This window comes from Cupressus sempervirens, chromosome 5 (assembly GCF_028749045.1).
Source record: "Cupressus sempervirens isolate cs-2001-9-10 chromosome 5, ASM2874904v1, whole genome shotgun sequence".
NCBI lineage: Eukaryota > Viridiplantae > Streptophyta > Pinopsida > Cupressales > Cupressaceae > Cupressus > Cupressus sempervirens.
Window position 1 is genome coordinate 209,852,425 of NC_143122.1, and position 25,325 is coordinate 209,877,749.

Genomic DNA, 25,325 nt, shown 5'->3' on the forward strand with positions numbered 1-25,325 from the left:
CACATCTTAGCAACAATGAGGAAGGTTGGTTTGACATCAACAATGTTGTGAGAATAAGACAATTATCTTATTTCCTTTATATTACTATTTCAAGATAACTATTTATTAGTACTTTTTATATTTAAATTAATTATTGTTTAAAGAGGTGTGTTTCCAAAAAAATAAATAGAGAGATAAAAAATGTCATTCTAATCATAATACAAAATTATATAATCATTGCAATTTTTAATTATCAAAATGATCAACTTTAATGTAATATATATATATATATATATATATATATATATATATATTTCACAAATAAAACAATTTAAGTAACATGTAATATATGATATTGATTATATATTAGAAACTAATAAAATAATAATAAATATTAAAAACCAAATGCATATTAGAATAATTTAAATCAAAAAATATATAAACCAATTCACAATCGCTTTGTTTATACTTCAAAATTAAGTATTGACCATTCATATTATTTTTAATTAAAAAATTATTTTAATATTTCAATATTATTTAAAGGCATTCTAATACTATATTCAACAATATTTTACAATATAAGGATCGTATTATTGTCCTTAGTCTATTAGAACTAATTACTACTCTAACAAATAACATTATTATATACCTAGGTAGGCAAGCATCATTATAAACCTAGGTAGGTAGACCCACATTATTATAGAATCATTATTATATTCAGACCAATATTATTATGTATCTAGGTAGACCAAAATTATTATATATCTAGGTAGGCAGTCTAATATTATTATGTACTTGAGTAAACTAGCATTATTATGTACTAAAGTAGGTAGTATGAAAGTGATTTGTAATAAATTGGTTATTAATAATTTTTGGACTATTGATGACCACCTTGTTTTTAGTTTCAACATTTGAAACGAAAATGAAATTAGACTATTAGAACATTACTCTCTATTGTCCACTTGCATATTTACAAAAGTATCTTTGAAATATGTATGTATGTATGTATGTATACATACATACATACATACATATATATTTATCTATGTATATATACATACACACACACACAAACACACACACACACACACACACACACACACACACACACACACACACACACACACACACACACACACACACACACATCTCTCTATGTGTGTGTGTGTGTGTGTGTGTGTGTGTGTGTGTGTGTGTGTATTTACAAATATATAATATATGTATGTATATACATACATACACACAGATGTGTGTGTGTGTGTGTACATATGTACACACAAATATATATATACATATGTATATATATACACACATATACATATGTACACACTCACACACACACACACATATACATAAGTATATATTTATGTACGTATGTACATCCATACATACGCACGCACGCGCGCACACACACAACTTTCACAATGTCTTCAATCAGATTGGACATTCTTATATGTATTAAAGGTGGGAAAATGAGTTCATATAAAATTTACTTCTATCTACAATGAAACATATTTAATTATCAATTACTATGTTTAAGAAAGATACTTTTTAGCAAAAAAATTTATTTCAACTATTTTGTTCATTTCAAACTACTAACTCTCTCAAATTTCAGTGCATTAATTTGTCTACTTTTAAATTTTAATTAATTTACCATCATTCATTAATAACTTTACCAAATTCTACCTCTTTACATTATGTTTATTAACACTACAAAGATTTTCTTCAACATGCACTATTGTTAATCCTTTTAACATTTCTTATATTTTGAGTATAAATGGTTTATTAGGTGGTTATTTTTGAAATGGTGAACTAAAAGGGGGGTATAAGTGGAAAATAATTTTTTTTTTTTGGTAATCAATAGGAGAAATATATATATAGTGATCGATTTCTCATTTTGGGGAGCTATCTTAAGATCGTGAAAAATACATGTGAATATTTTTGGCATAGTTTTCCCAAAATAACAAATTTGGTTCAGACATAATGGCATTTCCCTTAGAATTATAATATTGTGGCCAAATGAAAATTAGGGCAAGATATTTTTATTGATTGGTTCTCTTAGAATACTTTATGAGATAATTCTCTTTATGTAGCCTTTGTAGTGTGTTAGTGTTATTAAATGTACCTAGTAAGCTTTCCTATCATATTCATAGAGTTTTGCAAGAAAATAATAATAATCTGTGGTGATCACATCATATATGACCTTATCAATGAATTTGGGAGTAAAGATGAATCATTATCCTTAAACCCAAGTGAATATAAATGAAGATACAAACCATTGATAAATGATGTTTGTGGAAAGTGGACTTTGGAATTCTTTTTTTGTATGAGCCATTATCAATGATACAATCTATAGAGAAATCATGTGTCGAATAAGTACGAGTGACAAACAAATTGCCTCATTCTCAAGCTAAAATGATGATTCATTATTGTGACTTTATTGAGTATAATGTTCAACTCATCATAAATCCTCTAATCCTCAGAATGTCTTGATTGGAATAATTTTACTTTCCTCATTAGGAGATTGAATAAACATTTTTTTCTTCTTCATTTTAAAACATTCAAACTTTTCATGTCCCTTGTTTTTAGAATAAGTAAAAAATATACATTTCTTAGAATCAAGACTATGGGACTAAAAAGAAAAGAAAGAAGAAGAAATTTTATCTTTGGAGATTTTTTTTCTTGTAGTTGACAAGTTAAATCTTTTGGAGCAAAAAACTGAGTAAAATAATGTCTTCTATATCTAGAATTGATTGAACATAGAATTAAATATTTTGATTAAAGAAAAAACAAATTCTTGAACTCATAGGAGTATTCTCAAGAGATTAAATTGATATATGTAATCCCACACTAACATTTGTGAGCTCCTTATCGCAACTGAAGCCACTTGATGTGCAAAGCATGCTCATAGTTTGAAAGATAAATTGTATCTTTTAAGGGCATGACTAGTTGATTTCATGTGGTTTATAGGGTCCTGAGCATATTGTCATTTAGTGACCATTACATTAGAAACACGAGAGAGCTTTAATTTTGCAAAAGGAACATTATCTTCAACTATAATTCCATTTTAGGAAAACCAAGTCTCCATATCAAGGACCCAACTATGGAGCACAATAAGATGTTGAGATCCATCATGGATTTTTATTTAGTAACTTATTGAAGCCTCTTCCAGGAGCATAAAGCTACTAAATTACTATATCATCACACCGACAAGTTCAACAACTCTCTTAGCTAAAAATTCAAACATATTATTATGATTTAAAGCCAATCAAATAATTTAAGCCTCCCAATAATAATTTAATTGACAAAAAATATGGAAATGTATGGGTCAACACTCTATTATGCTCTAGGAAAAAACTATACAAATTGAATCTGACTATTATAACAAGATCAATTTTTAGCATTATGGATTTCTTCTAAAGTAAATGTTACAAAAATGAGATCACAAATAGAAGAAATATTTTCCTAGATAAAAACAATATGTTCTTGAAATGAGGAGATGAAATTCTACAACCGTTAATGAAAAATCTTAGCAAATGATAAAAACTAGGCTTTTTATTTAACTAAATACCACATTTTGCTCCTAAAACTACATTCTACTACCCAAAAACATGAACCAAAATAGCTTAGCCATTTGGATTTTACAAATACAAGTTATTTTCAAAATTGGCATATCTTTCTTATTTCTCAACAAAATTTAAAATCTTAAAATGATTGAAAAACTCTTTGGAAGAAAGACACTTCTATCTATGCAAACCACTTAACAACACACACACACACACACACACACACACACACACATTTTAAAAAAATAGTGCTTAATTTTGCAAGTAGTCACCTCCAAGTGCTTCTAATGACCAACTCTTCTAAATTGAGTGAACAAACTTCAAAAATATACTCCTTTTGATGAGATATTTTAATTTTAATTTTAATTTTCCTTTATTTCCCTTTTTTTCCTTTAAAAAACTAAATTTAAGTATCAAAATTTAATTGGGAAATGATCATTTAATGCTTTGATACCAACTAATATAGAAGTAAGAAATCTAATCAGTAGCTTAAGAAGAGATTTGGAGACAAAACAACAAAGATTTATTGATAAAGGGTGCTCCCCTTAATACCATAAACTCATAACAAAAACAAAGAAACAATAGAAAATGCCAGAACAAAATATGGACTTCTTATTTGTGTCGCAAATGCATAATTAAAAAATCCATAACTACAATATGCTAGCCCACATGGGTGCCTTCATTATGGTAAATCTGCAAGACAAGCTGTGAACTATCACCTAGAGTTGTCATAGACAATGTTCAAGCCTTTCTTAAATAGGCAATTTTATGCCCCCCGAGAAGGTTCTAGATGTTCACACTTCATACCTAGGGCCGAAAAACCCTAACAATACATATAGAGTCGGCTAAATACATTTTTGATAAATTATTTTAGAAATTTCAGCAGCCCAACTTCGGAAAGCCATAACTCTTGAACCATTGCTCTGATTGGCTATTACAATCAATTTTCAGAAAAGCCAGCTTCTGATCTATAGGCTCAAAATGGCACAAGCACCCTTCCATCTTGTTTTTAAACCTAATCTTGGCACTCGAAGGCCTCCAACAGTGAGCCTAAAGGTTTTTTTGCAAAATTTTCCACTGAAAATCTACAATAGCATCTCTCGTACTTAAGCTGAACCTTCATGTACAAAATGAGAACATTCCAAGTTGATATGAAAAACTTACTAAAAATAGCAAGTTCCCACAAATAGTAACCACCCTGTCTACCAGTCCTTATTAAAATAGAAAAAACTGAAAATGAAATATTTTTGGGTGATGCAAGATTACTCTTACACCCAAGATGCTCTTGCATCACTTACACAAAATTAAATTACAATATTCTCTACAAAATAACATTACAAAGCTTGCATTCCAATATGCCTCTATGTGAGGTAAAGATATATTTATATAAGCAAGTAATATGATTTATTTGGATGAGTTAGAATAACTTACATATTTCACATGAACAACCAAATATAAGAAAAATTAACAAACAGAGTAACAATATACTAAGTTATGCTAGCCTACTAAAACTATGAAACTAACATTTTAGTTTCACTATTGAGTTTTTATTTTTGACATTTACATAGGAGGAATAAAACTAATAAAAATAGTCCCTAGCTAATAACTTGCAATATATCCTATGCACCCTCTGAATCATCATTTAGTTTATTATAGAAATAATACAATTAGTTTTAAATAAAGTATCCTTCAATTTGAACTTTGAATGAGTATAAAATAATCTTCCAACATTCCATGATAAAATATTACAATTTATGAAAAAAAAATTAAGGGTAGGATCTCCATCTTGTGGTAACACTCCAAATCGATTAGCTGCATAAAAACTATGTTCATTATTTCATCTATCATTTACAAGATGATAGGTGGGGGTCTTAATATTTGTCTACGATTGGGAGATTCATTATTATGTCTATAATTTGAGACTTGAGATTGAAGTTCTCAGCCTTTTTCTAACAATAGGAGGAGAAATGAATTTATATAGTAATTTCAGCAAAACTTGAGAGTGCATGTTATTAGGTTGTTTGGGTAAGTATACAAAATTGTGGTTCCTAAAGTTGGGTACAAGTGGCCTCTTTTATTCTAGAATCAGAAATTTCTAAATTTTTATAAGTATTTGAAGATGTTACACTCAAAATTTGATGATATGACAAAAATAAAAGTAACTTAGTCCTTTGAATCTAGTTTCTAAACTACTAATTTTTTTTCTTTTTTGAAATGGTTTATTTTTAGGCTCTCAAAAAAGGGGACCATAAAAAGTGGTGCTATTTTTCAAGAAAAACATAACATAGTGCAAAGTGTGCTCCCCCTAAAATTTTAACTTTGGTTTTGAAACTCTTTAATCTCTCTAATCAAACACTGTGCAATTTACCCCAATTTTTTCAAGTAATTTTATAATGTGTATTTCTTTTTTGAATATTGTAAGTGGAAACATCCCAAAAATGTGAAATATCTATGTACTCCCCTAGAAATTAGTGAAAACTAATTCAAAATCAAAATATCTTTTTTTGAAAGTGTGTAGAATGGAGTCTAGTTTCTAAAAAACTAACTTGTTGCAAAATTTGATGAATGAGCTAAAACCAACACCCAAATTAGTACATATTAGTTTTTGAGAGAAAATTAACATAAATTATAGATGAAAGGCTTGAAATAGTATGAATTTGAAATAAACTATATTGTTCTATATAGATAACACAAAGATCTAAAATATCATATAACCTGATTTTATCAATACTCAACCATAAGGAAACTTGAAGGAGATCACAAAACAAAAGTCAAGCATTTTTTGTATGCTTGCTACAAAACATGTCTTAGACTAGTTTAGACCCTCCAAAACTTTGGGTTGGATCCCCAACACAAATCCAATCCTTAGGCTTTGGTGGTATTGAATGATTTAGATAGCTCATGTGCATAATAGTGCTTGCATGTTATAATGCACACATGATTAATATCATTGATGTGCTATAGTGCATATACACTATTTAAATCCTTTTTAAATTCAAGGCTTAAATATAGTGCATGCTCTATATTGTTCGGTAGACACTACAAGGCTCAGTCAATAGTACATTCTTCATCACTTATGCTAAAAGGTTTGGTAGACTCTGCTATGCTTGGGTGACACTACACTTTTCCATTGCAGTTTGGTAGACATTGCAATGCTCAAAGAACACTGGAATCTATCTCAGATATTTGATAGACACTATGAATCTTGGCATGAATTGTAATTTGCTTGATTGACTTGAAATCAGCTGAAACACTTGGTTTTCACTACTAATAGTACGATAAGCTCAATAGCAATTGTAGAGCTTGGTAGCAGTGTAACCAATTGATTAAGTGTTAAGTCACTTATAGACAAATGAAATGACCATGAGGTCAACAGTCTCCCCTTTAACATTAGTGACAAAAACACTTAACATACAAAAAATTTGAATACTCAGAATATAAGTCAAAACTCCCCCTATTAACAATTTGTGACTTTAACTTGGTTTTGACTGGTGTTTGTTGATGTAGCTCGGTAGCTTCTTACTTTTATTTTTATTTTTCAAAATTTCTTTTGTAAACACATTTACATCTTTGTACATCTTTCATACATATTTTACATGGGTTTCCTTCCTTATTACAACTCCCCCAGACATATATCTATGGAAAAGAAATGCTAAAAAAATGTTTAACAAGGTAGATGACCTTGAAGCCAAATCATTATTTTATGAGTCAAAAGATGAACTACTGAACTTACTAGGTGTCGCTAGGGCTTCAAACCCTTTAGATGGGCTTTTTGAAGCATTAACTAAACAAACAAACAAAAATCTATGTTAAAGATGAGCTCAATCTTGATATATTCCTAAATTAGATCCAAGATTTTGATAAGTACTTTGAGATCAATGATATGAACAAAGATTATCCAAATTGAATTTGCATTCAATATTATGGTGGGAAATGTGCAAATTTTGAGAACATAGAGAAAATTAGAACTTTGGCCTAAGATGTTAAGATGTCTAAGAGCTTAATTCTTGTCCTTGCATAATGATTATGTATTGCATGGGTGAGCTCTTTAAAGAATAGATGTGAAGATGATGTGGAAAAATAATGAAATAAAAGTATAAAAACTTAGGCCTTGGTATTAATGAGTAGGGTTTTAAAAATCCTATTCATAATTCTAGCCTCTTGAAGATTATATTTTTGTATATTCATGTCCTTTCCACTATGATGATTCTCACAATATTATCAATTGTTTTCATTTTTCTTATACCCTTGAGATGTTCCAATTTCTACATAATTTCACTTAATCTCACTTATTCTTTTCTTTCTCATAGATCCTTTCTTCTTCCTATACATGAGATTTTTTTGAAATATTATGTGGGAAGCATATTTTATTGTCTCTTCTTGATTTAATCTTGTTTTCTCTTATTTCATGATGTTTTATCTCTATAGTTATATCTATATGTTGCATCTCTTTTCATTTCATGAGTGTTTATTTCTTTCTTCTTCATGTTGCTTATGTTTATAAGATGTTTAGATGTTACAATGTCTCTTTCCCTTTATAATGTCTCTTTCCATGTAAACAATAGATGTTGAGCATGTTTAGGTGCAAAGCCAATCTAAATTTTAGTAGTGTCGATCATCAGTATCAACAAGTGCCGAGTAACACAGAATTGATCATATTTGGTGTTAAGTGTTTTTCATGCATGTTTTTACTTTCCATGTTATTTTAATATCTCTCATTGATGTAGAGGTAGTGGATGGTAACCTCCTTGATCATATCAGACAACAATCTACTTCAAAATGTAACAACTTCTTCTTTACAAAATTCCCCCCAAGGCCTCCTTTCTAGGCTACCCAAGTACACCTAGTGCCTTCCAAACATCATATCTTTACACAAGACTTCAACCTTTACTTTAAATTCATAAAAAGTCTTCTCATGCCCTACTTACCATGTCCCAACAACCCATTTGATCAGCATAACCAATCTTCTACCCAAGACTCACATTTAGCCTTTAAAGCTAGTAGCCTTTTCACATGGATCAACTTCCTTGAACCCGACCTTAGATCACAACTAGAAATTGGTTCCTCTATCACTCTTAATTTTATGAGACAAACTAACCTTCTCCCTAATACCCTATTCAACCTCTCTAGACACTATCCAAGCATGTTCTCTGTCAGTAAACTTCACTACAACCGTTTGTAGTTCTTCAACCACTTCTTCTCAAATCCCCTGCATAAGATAAGTATGAACCAAGAATATATTACATCTTCATCCACTCCCACCAATCATAGGAATTACAGAGGGTGGGAGAGATTCAACATTCTAAGAACTTCAAAACAATAAAAGGTTGATTGTGTCTAATCAGTCACCGGTTTTGATACACCAATCTAATATTCTTCAACAAAAACTCAATGAAATGATAAGAAGAATGAAAGGGAGTGTGGGATACCACTGATTCCACATTCTAAATAATTCCTACATTAAGATCACATTGCAAACAATTACCTCAACTCACTATCTCATACTTGTACCGTGAATAAAGAGTAAATTGTAGAGAATAGACTTAGTTTTATTGATTAAAACTTCACTACAATACTTTTCTCGGTATCCACCATCTCTCCATACTATCTAATCATGCCTACATTCCCTCTATAAAGCCTTTCAAGGCTAGATATTCTCTACCCAACCGTAATAGTCAGTTAAATGACTGTTATAAGTTGGTTACAATTTAGCCCTTTAGGTACATTTTGACCATTTAATACCCTTAACCACTATGACAAGCCAAATATGTCAACTACAAAATGTCATCATAGATTCAATTACATTCAACTCTAGATATATCAATACCATTTGTTGTTCATGAGTCTATATGGCTCTCCTTTCATGCTTTTGCCAAGGTGCCTTGCACCATACTCCCAAGGATCAAATCAATCCAAGTCTCTTTGGATTGGGTAATTTTCTTCCTCTTCCTCCATTCTTTTTCCACCTCTTGTTGAGGATCATCTATGTCAATGTAACCCTATACCTACAAACAAGTATCATGTGCCAAGCACACACTCTTGCATTCTCCATCTCACAGATGTCTACAACCTTAGTACTTGCATGGAGAACAATACAAAATTCTTGCAAACCTGTCATAACAATGTTAGAAACAAAACCAATCAAATCTTTAACCAAAACAAATTCTTGGTGCTGCATTCCTTCATCTATTGCTATCAGCACAAACAAAGGTAAAGAATACAATTGCTGATGAAGACCTGAAAAGAAGAACATTTGAAGATGAAGGTATGATATTGATTGGCGATATATTGTGCCCACTGAAAACAGGGCAGAAAATGGGTCAAACTTTTTTCTCAAAGGCCCAGGTGAATGAAGCTGATGAAATAACCACCAAGGATAAGGTGGAATGCAAAGGAAAATGGAAAGAGGATGATGATAAATTTTAGAAAATAACAGAGGTTTTTAAGCATGAAGAAGGTAGCATATTGATGACGAATGAAGAGAAGATGCATCAAGGAATGTGTACTCTAAATATGGAGATGAAATATTTCAATCTAATGGATTGTTTTTGTATTCTTATTCTGATTTTGTTGTAGGTACATGGCGCTATGGTGGAAATGCCTAACATGGTGAAATTGTTGGAGTTTGGTAAAGGTTACATGCTAGAAAGCATATGCTACTGTTTGTTGTTTCTATTGATTTGGCTTATGGGTACTATACCTAAAAGAAAGAGAAGAAGATCTAGGAAGAAATACAAGGATGTAGACCTCAATAAGATGTATGAGAACATGAAAAACAAGTCTAAAAAGGTGGATTCAAACATCGATTAGCACATGAAGAAGGAGAGGACAGTCATGAAGAGTTTGAAGGGAAAAGAGGATACAAGGTGTCTACAAGACAAGTACAAATGCATAGGGAAGAAGCATACATTTCCAAAATATGGAGATACATTTTCTAATGCTTATTTTTTAGGTGCACAGTTCCTTAGGGACTAGGAAACATTTGAAGTCAGGGAGAATGGTGCAGGAGCACCAAGGCTGAGGAAAAAGACCTAAAAGGAACTGGGATCACTGAATAGATTCTAAGAGGAAGCAAAGGATGAACACGACCTTGAAGGGTCATTTGATGTAATAAGACCATATAATGGTCCTTTAATAATGTTTTGATAGTGCTTTGATAATTTTGTATTAAGATCAATTATGTAAGTCTTAAGGGCATTTGGGGGGATAGTATAGGTCTAAATATGAGGATTGAATTCCTAAGAGGATATTTAGAAGGCATTTAAATAATAAATGAAAATATACCATGTATGGGTTGAGTTGACAAGGGTAGTCAACAACTTGACAACTTTTATAAACTTGCAAATTGTAAACAGATAGTTTTAGACTATTGTAGGGAGTTGGGAGTTGGTCATTTGGGTTGTTATCAATTTGTGGCAGTGTAGAGGATCCATATAATGAGGATCCACATGAGTATGAAGGTAGGGAAAGTGGAAGGGAGTTTAAGAGGTTTTGTTGTGTTGAAGAGGCAATGTAATGCAGTTTTTAATTCAATAAACTTTAATTCTCTGCAAACTTGATAGTTGTTGTTGTGAGGGTACAGTCAACCCTTTTGTGGTTGAAAATGATTCATTTGAATGTGAATTTGATTAGAAATGGAGTAATACATTTTTGGTTTAAAGCATTATTCATTTCATGTGTTATTTTCATTGTTTTGTGAAGATTTAAAGGCAAAGAACGTCAATTTGTTTTGACTGTCCCTAATAGAGAATCAAGTGCAATCAACATTTTGCTTTGAACACACCATGAATGGATAGGGCCTCCTCACTTACTGTGATTAATGTGACTATGGGGAGATCCCATTGCATGTATTATCTGTGTCATTGAGTCTTTTATGCAAGGATGACAAGAGGATTGATAAATGGATCAGTCACTGAAGAGAATGCTGATTGAAGGGATGACTATCATTATTATCTGTGTCATTGAGTCTTTTATGCAAGGATGACAAGAGGATTGATAAATGGATCAGTCACTGAAGAGAATGCTGATTGGTTGTTGGAGAGGACCAAGTTAAAGATCAAATATTTTAGTTATAACTACAAGTTTAAAGAATTCATAAGAAAGTATACAAAAATTGAAATGACGCACTCAGATTTCCATGTTTAGTCCACTGTTTAGACAAACAAATTTCAGTTCAGACAGCCATGTACCATGTATCCAATATACCCTACAACCAAATATTGAAACTTTAGATTTATAAGTTACTACTTCCATTTAGACAAACAAATTGCAGAAAACCACACATATTCTCTCTACAAGATATTCAAAAGTTTGTCTACATCTTTTTCATGAAACAGGGTTTCCCAAAAAGAAAAAAGCATATATGACAGTTGAATAAAATATTCAATAGAAAGGATTGAAATATTATTAGAGATAGATGCAAGCACTAGATATTCAATAGAAAAGATTAAATATTATTAAAAATGCTTCCCAAGTATGAGAAAATTGAAATTTAGATAGGTATCCCATGTAGCTCACAACCAAACTATGAAAATAGTATCATGTACCCCACATATCATGTACATACCTAAATAGTTTTTTTATGAAAATTGGGCATTTTTAGAAATCTGGCTTAAAATCAGAATTGAGATTTGTCTAGATCATCAAAATAAGGATGTTGCATTGCCGTTTTGGCTGAGATTTTCTTGGATGGTTCACAAATCAACATTTTCTGCAAGAAGATACATATTATTTTTTGTTATTTTACTTGCATGTATACAAAGTTGATTGAAATGGAATGAAAATAGGACAAAAATAGGTGATATTGAAATAAAAATGGATGCAAATAAAATCTTGTGTTCTTATAATAGTATCTTGGATGATTTCAAACATGTGTGTAACCATATCAAAATTATGTTCATTGATCTACATTTGTTCCTCATCTCATTCATTTTCCCTATCAAGATCATCAAACCAATTTTGACGCTTGCAATTTTGTGGCAATGGTGGAAACATAGGCGTTCTCCTTGAAATACTTGATCTTCTCCTTACATTCATGCACTCAATCAAGTCTCTTTGTCGATGAATAGTGTGACCAAACCCATCTTGTACAACGTGAAATGGATTTGCACTTGGATGGTCTAATCCAAGTTGGGATGAGACATGTCACACTCTCAAGCTTATTGGACAAGTCCTTTAAATTCTTATTAATGGAAGTAAGTGTTACCAAATCAGATGCGTGAGTTGAAATTTCTTGTAACTTGTCCAACTCTTGTGTTATTTGTAGCCTCATTTCTTTTAGTGCAGTTTTACCTCTATTTCTAGTAGTCTACAAAAATAATGCAAACATATTTTAGAAATTATATAACCAAATAATCAAAATTAGAACATCAAAGATATGGTTATAAATTCACTTGTACGGGCACAGAAGAATCCTCCAAGGGTTGGCAATTTTCATTATTTACAATCTCTTCAAATGCATCGGTTACCTACATTCATATTGCAACACATTAAAAAAATTTAAAACACGTAGTTTGCAAATAATTGTATATCAATATAATAAAATACTCAATGTTTTTTAAGTACCAAATAATTAGAGAGATTGTTGGAGCATCCTTCTTCTATAGAACCAATTGTATTAGAAATATTATCAACGTCTACATCCAAGTTGTTAGATAGATGTTGCCTTTGTCTCTCTCTCATCAAGTTAACCTTCATCACATGCTTACACATGTATCCTTGTATCGAAAATTTGCAAGAGCACATAGATAGACTAGGTGAGGAGCTATACACTTCATATCGAAAATTGGGATTGCTTTCACTTGTCTGTGATCATTAGTGTCATTGAATATAACATGCTCATCCAAAATTTTCATAGCCCAAACCCAAGATGTATTTTCAATTTTTTCAATATCAAAGTTCCTATAGAAACCATGTTTTTTACTGACTTGTACCCACCAATAATAGAAATAAACATGTGTTGAAAGTTGATATACCAACCAATCAACATGATGATTTGTAGCACACTCAATTGTTTTCAAGAATCGTCTCTTTAAGTGTGAATAGTAAGACTCTATGGCACCATTTGTCTCTTTTCCTGCATGTTTAAGTGTATGTAAACATCTAGCCCACATACTCAATCTATTAGACCATCGTCCCTTAAAATATTCAATGAATGAGGGCTGTGCATCTTTAAAGTCATCAATAAAATTGTGAATCTCATTCTTTGCTGAATCCTTGCTTTTTGAATGATGCATGATAAATCCAAGTCTATCAAACATCTCTTGTCTAATTGCATTATCTTTGACCTTTGCAATCAAGTTCTTTAGCCAAGCACATCTAACATGCCAAGTGCACAGATATACATCACACTGAAAAACTTCTCTACATCATAAATACTTTCACTCAGTGTCAAATTTTATATTGTAGGAGGCATTGAAATATTTTTAAAAATTAAAAAGGGATAAATGATTAAAAAAATATACCTAATAGCTTTGATCTCGGCAGCTGCATCATCCACCATGAATGCATTTAGTTTCTGATTAATATTCGTCAAGTGAACTCGTTGAAGAAGAATTTGCATCCAATATGTGATATCATGTGCACAAGATCTGGACATAATAATCCATGCCATAGGTACCCCCATATGCTTTGAGTCGAATGCAAGCATTGTATACAATTGAAACTATCATAAGACATCAGCATAATGTATCAATACTATACTTTAACTGTAAATATTTTGAAGTTAAATCTACAAAGCAATACACTATATACCTTCATTGCATTGGTACCAAATGTAGAATCCATGGCCAATATATTGTTATGGCCATATTGAAGCATCCAATCAAATTGCTCTGGCAATTGAATCCCTAGCACAAATGGGACCTCTCCATCTCCATTAATAGTGGCACTATACTCTTGATATGCAAACCATTTGTCAGGGTTTGCCAAAACCCATTGTTGCACTGAAAGAGCATCACTACTATCATACATGTATTTTAATGACTTAATTTTGCGATCAATATTTTCAATATCATCCATCGTAATAAAATCATCCCTAGAAGATTGACCCTCAAATATTGTCATCTTTTCATGCACCATTTGCTTATGTTTTTTATGCACTGCATCTGCAGGTATGCCAAGTAATAGCAATGATTTGACCCATTGATGTAATTTCTTACTAATAAATGGTGCAAAGAAGGACCTTGATCCAAAAAATGCATTGTTCATTTGACCATGACAAGGTATGCCACTCTTGTCCACATGTTGAACTTGATGGTACCATATCAATACATGGTTTGGCCTATGAACCATGATTCGAGTGCTAAAATGATAGGTACAACCACATCATGTATGTTTGTGACTAGGTCTACTACCTTTCCTTGATTTGGGAACAGAGGAAGGATCAAATGGTGTTGCATCTTTTTCTTTAAAATCCTCTGGCCCAAATGTACACCAATACCCATGGAAATCATGAAGAATCTTCATATTAATAATATGCATAGTTAAAAAATGATTATAGACACTCTTTACTTTACAATTGAAAGTATAAATAATCTTAGCTAGAATATTACTCTTACATGTTGTATTCCAGATAACTATTAATCCTATCTTTTGTATCGGAACTTTGAGAGGGCTTACTTGAATGACTTTTGTAAAAGCATGTTGGATATGAGTCCCTTGAACATTCTCCCTCGATAAAATCTTTCAATCTATTAGCTTCAATCCAAGCTGAAAATAGTTCTGAATCTTTAGGTACATATTTTTTCCATGAAAGATCCACATAAGAATATTTTCTACTACATGGGCATTGAACTCCTTTGTCCATGACGTGAGACCAATCAACATCCATCTAATATACAACAAAAAAATATTAGAATCCAATAACTCATGGTATGTATGTTGGTTTTTTTTTTGCACCTCCTCTACAAATTTAAACTATCACAACTCTCATGGCAGCTGATTGAGTTTCATGTTTTCCTTAACAATGGTGGGTGGCTTTTAGTTTGTGTGATATGCATTCATGGCGGAATACTGATTTTGAATGTTGATGATAAGAATTTGATCATAGTTCATATGGGTAATCAAATTTGGGTTATATTTGAATTGGGTACTTGCAGGTTAGAAGGATGCTGAGTTTGGAAGAGAATGAAATTGGGCCTCCTTGGTTGAAGCCATTGTTGCAAACAAGTTTCTTCATTCCTCACAGAATTCATGGAGATTCCAACCATAGCGAGTGCAACATGTATTGCCTTGATTGTATGTCTGGTGGATTATGCACCTATTTCCTTGAACATCATAGTGATCATCACATTGTTCAGGTATAGTAGTCCCTACATTGAAAAGCATTAAAGTTTGAGCTTACATGATCTGATTGTTGCTACAGGAACTTATCAACATTGTATGATTGTCTTCTTGAGAGTTGAAGCAATATCTATCATGGATTATGTTTGAAATGGTCTCAGCTCTTTTCCAATTATAGCCTATCAATTTTAGTGATTAAGCCAATCTTCAAGGATTCATAGTGCTCCCCAATACCTCTTTTGAGAAACTGATTAATAATGAAAAATCCATCAAGCCTAGTGCATAAAGAAATTTTAAAGCATTCATAGAGCAGCACCTATGTCTATTTTGAGAAAAAAGTTAAGATTGAAAGACCCTTCAAGCTCAGAGTTTAAGCCAATCTTCAACTGCAAATACTCTCTTCTCACCTTTAAAAGTCACTTGAACTAGAGGCTTGTCATTCTTCCCTAGAACAATGGTGAATGGCCACAATTGTTTGTCAGACCGCACAGAGGGATCATTATATCTTCTTCCAATAAGTCTCTTGACATCAAACACGATGTTGGTAGGATTAGTTGAAACCTAAAATTTGGCAGCATTCCCAACAAGCCTTTCATTGGGGGTGAAAGCAACCATGGACAGAGTGGTTCTGTTACCTTGGTCATTCAGAATAATTTCAATTCTGTCATGTTGCCACACTCCAACACAGTTGTAAGTTGTCCTCAGATCAATGCCAATAGCCTTAGCTTTGCCTGCTCTTTCCATAATAAATTTTGCATGAATGTAAGACAAATATTTGGGAAATACTTCAGGTTTTGAATCACGTAGGAAAATTGTGTTATTAATTCTAAAATGAATTACTTTAAGAATAGACTACAACTTTCATTATGTGGGAGGCTTTGTCTTTGCCAGCACAAAGGGATTTCCTTTAACAGGCACCAAGGAGCTTCAATTGGTGAAATAATGTTTCAGCCAAAAGTATAGCAATTTCAATCAGTCTATGTCAATTAAAAGAGGATTTCCTTAGTCATTTCTAATCACCTTGTTCATAATCATATGATTTACTATAGGGTTAGTAGTTCTATCATGCCAAATTGTTTTGGCCAATTAGCCTAATATAAGGTATGAACTAGTGTTTAAAGGAGTTGTAAATTTGGATGGTACTGGTGTTAAGACAGTAGGAGTTGTCAAAATCTCAGCCTTACCTTTTGGATAAGTTCCTCTATTTTGGAAGACACTTCAGTTATAAAAATTCCCCCATATTTGCTATATGTTTGTCTAGAGAATCTAGAGCCAAGACAGGAGGATATTTATCTACTATAGTGATTTGAAGATATTGAAATATCCGTGAATGCAAATAGAACTCAAAGTATAGCGAAGAATAGTCTTCTCAAGTTTTATAAAGATAGAATATAGACTTTGAGGCATTTGGCATCTAGGGTGTTCCTAGAGAGCAAAACAAAGAGGTGGACAACCTTGTAGCAGTTTGAGGGGAAATTTGAAAATAGTTCAAATTTTGATACACAGAAGAAAATGCTATTGCAAAAACCTTCTACTATTCATATCCCTATTTTTCCATTAGATTGTCCCATTAGCTCTTTATTCTTCTTGGTTCTAAGCTAAGGCTGTGTTGACAACTTCCATAATTTCTTTGGCTACTATAATAGAGGAAATCTGGTATCCCTCTCGCGTCAACTACTTCATACCATTCTGTAGCATTCAATGTGATTCCTCTCTGCTAGCAGTAGTAGAAGATCTAGTTTCAAGCATTGATGGTTGTCTGGTAGCTATTTAATAGTTGTTTCCCCTGATTTAAAATGGTGGAATGATTTTATTGAGTTTAAAGAGCAGATTAAACCACATCAAAGAGAAAAATAAAAGCAAATGTAAATAGACACAACACAGTGAATTATGTGGCTCACCACATCATTTGTGCCATAGGTGGCTAAACGTTCAATATAGAATGCAAACTATCAATTACGACACCGAGAAATGTTCTAGTTTTTAATAGAAAACACAAAAATGAGACTGCAATTCATTTGCAATACAAGAATTTTAAATGGAGAATAGGATTTAAAATTACATACCTTGAATTGGCTAGAAAAAACTTGAACAGTGCCCTTGTGAAACGAATTGAAATCATGGTAAAAGAAATAAAAAACCTAGACATGGAGTGGAGCACATAGGATGGAGAAGCAATTAAATGGTTTAATGAGAGTGGGTGGAAGTAGGTGGATTAAAAATGAAACAATCACGGCAGGAGTATGTTGGATTTTACGGTTTACTTTCATGGTTACGGAGTAACAACGTTACAGAGGAACTTGGAAGATTATGGAGGAGATGGGGGACGAAGCTAGGGAGTGGACCCCATAGTACCACACTAAGCGGTCAACGCTTAGTGTGTGATGTTTAAGCCACGTGTTTCCAATGAGGTACCATCCATAATGATATTAATGTCCAATCTATACAGCTATCTTCTACACAAAATGTACCTTTGACTACAATTTAAAAAATCAAAATTAGATAGATCTTTAAATTTTCACCATTTTTTCTTCACTATCTTATGTTTTGTAACTGAAAACATCAAAAAAAATTGAAAAAAAAATACTGTATTTTCTAAGATTTGAAAAAAACAAATGTTTGACTTTTGATGCATTCTCTGTGAAGGATAGCCTGTGCCTTTCTATTAATGCTATTAGATTTCTACCATCCATGCGATGCAGTTATATTCATTTGACATAGATTATATAAAAAAATTATTATCAATATTTCCAATTACACTCCATAATCCATTTTAATAAAATACAATAAAGAACTATACACAATCTAAACCTAAACTACTAGAACATAGATGTAAATTTCTATTCAATATTAATTAGAGAAGAGAAGCAATATCATATTCACACTTGCCTCCAATTCTCTTTTAAGGAAGTGTATAGTTAAAGTAGATGCAAGGGTGAGCAGATGTGGGCCTATTGATCCAATGTTTTCCAGTTTGGAAATGAAGAACAGTGATGAAGCGGTCAAGGATGGGCCATAGCAAATAAGCATGCCATTTTTGCTGGATATTTTCTTGGCTTCTTTTACTTCTCTAGTCTGAACAAATTTGGAGTATGTGAGATTGGTACCTCTGACCTTCGAGAATGCAACATTAAACCCGGCAACAAGAGTAATGATTCTAGTAGCTTTGAGATATAGAGATGGGGGGCTTTGGAAGAAGATTTGTTGCAAAACATGTGGCATGGCTTTGAATGAGATTTGGCTAACTTCACAAGGGAACTGTTTGTCACTGTAAGTAGTTTGTCAAATTTGGATAGAACACATGGTATAAACTTGCAGTGGATCCAATGTTAACCACAAATAATCCATTCAGCATAGTGTGACACGTCTATTCATTGATCTCCTTCAATTGAGCACTGAATATGTGGCCAATAAGCAATGCAAGGTAATTGATTTTTTAAAAAAAAATTAATGGAGGGTTCAGACCTGCAAAGTAATTAATTGAGACACTATCTCTGACCTACCAACCAGCTAAAGTCACCATCGAAACCAATTAATAATCCTATTCAAATTTAATGTGATTAAATCTAGATGAGCATAAAAGTTCAAAAGTTTTTTAAGGTTCTCATAGATTGGACTTTTTTTTCTTTTTTTTGATGAATAGTACTTTTCTATTATTAAAATATACTCAGATTACAATTCACAAAAAAGTGTTGGGGAATACAAGACCACCTCATGAATGAGTTCACATAGCCAAAGGTGGACTAAAAACATGGCCACAGCTAGAAACAGAAACTATTCATAAAAAAAAAAACATATAAGGCAACCTTAGGCTGCCAAAGTAGTGCCAATCGAGGGTGGTGGATCATCTTTGTCTTGAAAACCCCAATCATCTTTGGGATTGGGGAGCAGGCTGGGAATAGACAAACCATCATCAAAAGTAGCAGTAACAATGGCAGCCTTTGCATCTTTAACCTTTGGCCACGGAGGAGAGATCGCTAGGTCCAAGTGAGGCCACTTCTGGGAATGCGCACAATGAGTACTAGGAGGAGGAGCCAGGGATCAACTAGAACCACCATGAGGTGGAGAAGTTTAGAAGCACCTCCATCCACCATCACCACCACTGGGAGAGTGGTGGCAAGAAGCCTGGGAGTGCGAGGTGTGCAAGTGGCAGCCAGAGGAGTGGCGCCGAGGATGGCAGCCATAAGGCATCAAGGTCTTTACTGAGGCATCAGGAGGAACTCTAGCAACAGTGCAGGGAGCATTGCCCCAATGATTCAGCAGCTCCTGTAGGTGAGCTACCTCATGGGAAACTTTGTTAGCTTGCGCCTAAATCTGCATAATTACATTATTACACATGCATGCCTAAGTGTACATAGCAATGTTAACATCCAAAAAACTATGTGCGAAAAGAATAACATTCCTATCTTTCCACAAAGAAAACATAATTTCTAGCTTGAAGGTATGCCAAATCTAGGTGAACTTCAGAGGAAATCTAAGAGAGTCACCTAGTAGAAGCATGTGCCATGAAAAAGACTCAGGTCTAAATGGCTTAAAAAATCATGAATCCAGTGCCAATAATTTTGAGCACACTTACAAAACCAGAAAATATCCAAGAAAGACTTTGGTTGTCCACAAAAGGGACTTCTAGGATCATGAACCCCAATGTGTTTGAGCCGAGGCCCCAGGGGAAGACCTTTGAAGGCTAGGCACCAAGCAAAATGTGCAATATTGGGTTCAATTTTAGCATTCCAAATGGTATCAAAGCATTTTCTCCATTGAGAAAGAGAAGATTGCAAATGTCATCTGTGATTTAGCATATCCACCATCGAAAGATGAGGCGAAAGCCACCTGTAGCCCAAACTTGGCTTGTAATTAGAAAAAGGAGTGGCAAGATACCACTTCCAATCAAGCCACCAAGGGTGAACAAAATGAATCCCCAATTTATGAACTAAGTGAACAGGGATGGAAGAAAGCAGAAGTTCAAAAGTCTACCGATCTGAACAGATAAGGCAGTATTGTACTTGCATATCTTCCCAAGTCTTGAAACTCATGGTGACCCTTGAAAAGAGGTCCTTAGGAATTCTGATGCCATGTTTTAAAAAATACAGAGCATTGGCCCCCTGAGTCTTGGTGAGGGGAGTACCTTGAATGAAAAATAGGGGAGACCACCAAATGTTCTGTTGATTCAAGGAGAGGCCATTGCAGAATTCATCTCCAGCCCATCAAAGTTAGGGCTTAATAGCCTCCCAAGATTTCCATATGCTCTTAATGATGAATGAGCCTTGAATGGCCACTAGATCATGCATGATGAGAAGGGTTTGGAAACCAATCCCCTTCAATGCAGGCCTATTAATAGGAAAGCCAGAAGAAATATAGTGCCAAACCAGAATCTTCCAAGCTTCATCTCCTGAAATAGCCTTAATAATGCATTTTGCATAAAGAGCAAGGCCTTGTTTCTGAGTGGGAAGTAGGCCAAGACCATCAGACTCTTTTAGGAGACAACAAAAATCCCAAGCCACTTTGTGAAAGCCATGGTGATCAGAACTAGAGGCCCATAGAGAATCCTTGAGAAATCTTTCTAGCTTCATGTAAGAAGCTTTGGATGGAGCCCAACAAGAGGAATAATACACATGAGTCACCGCCAAAATCTTTGAGCAAATTTTGAATTTTCTAGTGAGGGAGAGTGGCTTTGTGATCTAGTAGTCAAGCTTTTTGCTAATCTTGGTCAGCAAAACATTCCAAAGTTCCATAGGCGATGCCTGGAATGCAAAAGGAATGCCAAGAAAGTAGAAAAATTCCTTGTGAGTAACCCATTTCCACTCAAACTAGCTGAGCCAAGGTGGAGCTAGCAAAAATGACTGACGGAAGCAAAGTGTTTTATGCCATTGAATGGCAGAACCAGAGGCTTGACAAAAGGTGTCTAGGCAACTTAAAGTATTATTGATGTTTTCATCATCCTCTAAAAGAGTAAAAAAGGAATCATCAGCAAAGTGTCCATTGACTAATTGGGAGGATGATTTAGGTAAGGAAATGTCATGAACTAGTCATGAGGACACAGAATGTGCAAGTAAATAGCCACAACCTTCCACAACAAGGACATAAAGTGCAAGAGCTAGCGGGCAACCTTGCCTAATGGAATGAAAAATTCCAAAAGCCTCAGATTGTGAATTGTTGATGGTAATGAAAACATTAGCATCACCAAAGAACATCTCCATGGACTGAAGGAAATTGGGGCCAAAACCCAAAGCCTAGAGCATAGCCAAGAAGAAGGGCCATTCAATGTGATCATAAGCTTTAGCAAAATCTATCGTTAAAAAGATATCCTTCTTATTGGACTTGCGAGCCCATTCCATTCCCTCCTAGATAGTAATGATGTTATCATCTTGAATATATTTGGACTTGATGAAGCTAGTTTGCTTTAGCCCCACAATTAAGGGCAACATGTGCCTGATTTTGAGAGAGAGTGTCTTGGCAATAATCTTATAAGACGCATTTAGAAGGGTAATGGGTCTCCAATTGCATATGTCCTCTGGATCACTAGCTTTAGGTATGAATTTTATATTTCCTTTGTTTATAATGGCTCCTAAGCTTTTAGAATGATAGGCTTCAAGATAAACTTTGTGTAGATCAAGACCCATATGCTCCTAGAGGTGTTTGTAGAATTCACAAGGAAACCCATCACACCTAGGCGACTTGTCATTCGTCATGGAATAGACTACCTCTTTAAGGTCTCAAAGGGAAAGAAGTTGCTCATAGAAAGCATGTTTCTCAATTGCTAGGTGGTATGAAGTAATAGAAATAGACTTTTTGAGAGCTTCCTCCTGAGCAACTGAATTTCCCTACAAAACAAACATGTTCTCATAGTGATGAACAAATGCTTGTAGGATGGCAGGGAGACCAAATAGAATAGCATTTCCTTGTTTAATCTTTTTAATCCCAACATTGGTTTTTTGGGCACGAAGAACCTGAAAAAACTCCTTCGAGGATTTGTCCCCAACCTCCAACTAGTGGAGATGGGCTTTGATCTGGGCTCCCTGAGCAGCAAAATTATCAGCAATTTGTTTGCCATGGAGGAGTTTGGCAAGCTGAATTTTTAAGTCCACATCAAAGGGATTGAGGGTGAGGGCTTCAGAGGCTTTTTTGAAGGCAAGCATGTTGGCTTCATATGACCATTTTCTAAACATAGCTAATTGTCACCCATAAATGTGCAGGAACCAGGTAGTTCTGGTAATGGCATCATTCCACCATTGAATCCATCCCCTTTGAGAATGTGGATGTGGATCCAAATTCTAGACACTTAGGATGTGTGAGATGGTGGAAGCATGCATCAACACAAATGTGTTGAGGAAGAACTGAGACTTGGCCACTTTCGGGACAGTTATTTGTCAAGAAATGACAAAATAAATGGGATACTAGTCAGATAACATCACATCTGGTAGGGGAATGACAAGTAGATCTTGATCCTTAGACAAAGAGAAAAAAGATTACATAATGTTCATAGCACAATCGAGGCATTTTAATATGCAGTCAGAGCTAGCTCAAAAGTTGGACCAAGTGTGCCAAACCCCACTATCCTGGTAGCGGTTGGTATTGGGATCAAAAAGGCCCAATTTACTATGCATGTAATACCAGGCTTGTCTTTTCCCAGTTGTCTAGTGAAAAGATAGAATGTCATCTTTTTCAGAGGCCACTTCAACCATATTAAAGTCCCCACACATGACCCAAGTAGCTGGAGGCAAATTGTCAGCCAACCAGGCCCACATCTAGGATCTTTCCATAGCATCATTGGAAGCATAAACATTAATGACTCCAAAATAATGATTGTTAATGGAAAGAAAAATCCAAATTAATCTATGCATGGGGTTAGAACCATGCAAAATAATAGCAAAATGAAGGCAAGGTGATAGGAGAGTAACTACACATCCTCGGCCAGCTTCATGCTGGGAAGAAAACATCATGCCATCTTGACAAATTACGAGGCATGCCGAAGAAAGCATGAAACTAGAAATTTTAACTTCATGTAGATAGAGAAAATCTAAATTACCAAGTCTATGACATACATCCCGAACATAGTACTTTCTAGGGAGGTCTATGAGACCTTGAACATTTCATGATAGGAAGTTCATGAGAACTCTTCCATATCATCTTCATCCTCAAGAGAGGAGTAGCTATTCTGCAAGAAGGTAGAAACATGTTTGAATTCAGATGAAAATCCCTTTGAAATTATAGCTTGACATTTCACCTCTAGTATCTCTGCATGTCTAGGAGGACTACAAGAATGTCGCATCATTGGTGGTGCTATGGAAGAAGCAGGAAGAGTAGTATGCACCCCAGCCAAGGCAAAAGCCCTGGCAGCTACCTTTATCCCCTATGTCTGCCTCTATCCCCTATGTGCTAGTAGGGTTTGAAACTTACAAAACTTTGAGAGTAGCTTCTTTTTTTGCCACTTGCATCCCTACACTGGCTAGAATTGACACTCCTATAGGGATAGGAGGAACTGTGGAAACCGCAGCGTAGGATTGCTTGGGGGGAAAGGAATTCAAGGGAGCCTTGCCCTTACGCCCAATAGTAACCCATTCTTCTTTATTCCCTTTGGCTTGTTTAACAGGTGCCTCTTTAGGCATGGGCTTGACCCTAGGCATAGCTAGAGGGCAGTCCTTGATCTTGTGTTCTACAGATTGGCACCTATAACAGGTGTTGGGGAGGTTCAAGTAAAGCACCTTCTAGGAGAAGGTTTAAGTCCAAATTTGAATTTTCTTAGAATCCTTAAGATCCTTGGAAAGATCCACCTCTATGCAAATGTGTCATTGCAGGCAGGCATTAAAAAATTTATTAGGCTCCTTGGTCACAACTTTTTGAAGGGCTTTGGCAATGGACTCAATGAAAGGCCAACATGGCAGGGGTAAAACTAGGAACTTGACCCACACATGAACCCTAAGCTTTTTATCATCTAAGACTATGAAGTCTCATGACTATATTTGAAAATCCAGCAAAGAAGAACACACATACCAAGGTCTGTTGTTAAAGAATGTGTCTGCTCGCAACAAGTTAGTGAAGTGAAATTTAAAAAAAACCTTTGGTAAGGTTTTGCATAGTGTCAAGGTGGACTCCATGAGGAGTCCAACTCTTGTTAACCCATTCTCGGAGCATAGCTTCAGGAGGAGTCCTACCCAAAAAATAACCTATCAAGGTGTGTTGTTCTAACCAATCACATACATCATCAAATTCTTGCAAAGGAAGGATAATTTCAGGATTACATCATGAGAAACCTTCAGGACAAACTTGTGTGGGCATTTGTTCTGTGGCGGCGCCATGACAAACTGAAGTAGCAACATGGACACAAGAAAATACTGGTTCACCGCTTGCCAAAGCCATTATATCCTAGCCTTAAAAAATCCCACAATAAATGTGGTGTGAGAAGTGATGCTTGTAGAAAGAAAGTTCAGATGAAAAGTCATACATAGAAAACTAAAAGTTTGCATGAAGCAAGAAACCCTAGCAGAGCGAAAAAAAGGA

The 25,325-nt window shown here is 34.2% G+C and overlaps 1 pseudogene; it reads right to left on the reverse strand.

The window, feature by feature from the left end:
• The window catches only part of LOC149555157 (uncharacterized), a 32,273-nt pseudogene extending 13,224 nt beyond the window's left edge, over positions 1–19,049 (reverse strand).
• Between the last annotated feature and the right edge of the window lie 6,276 nt (positions 19,050–25,325).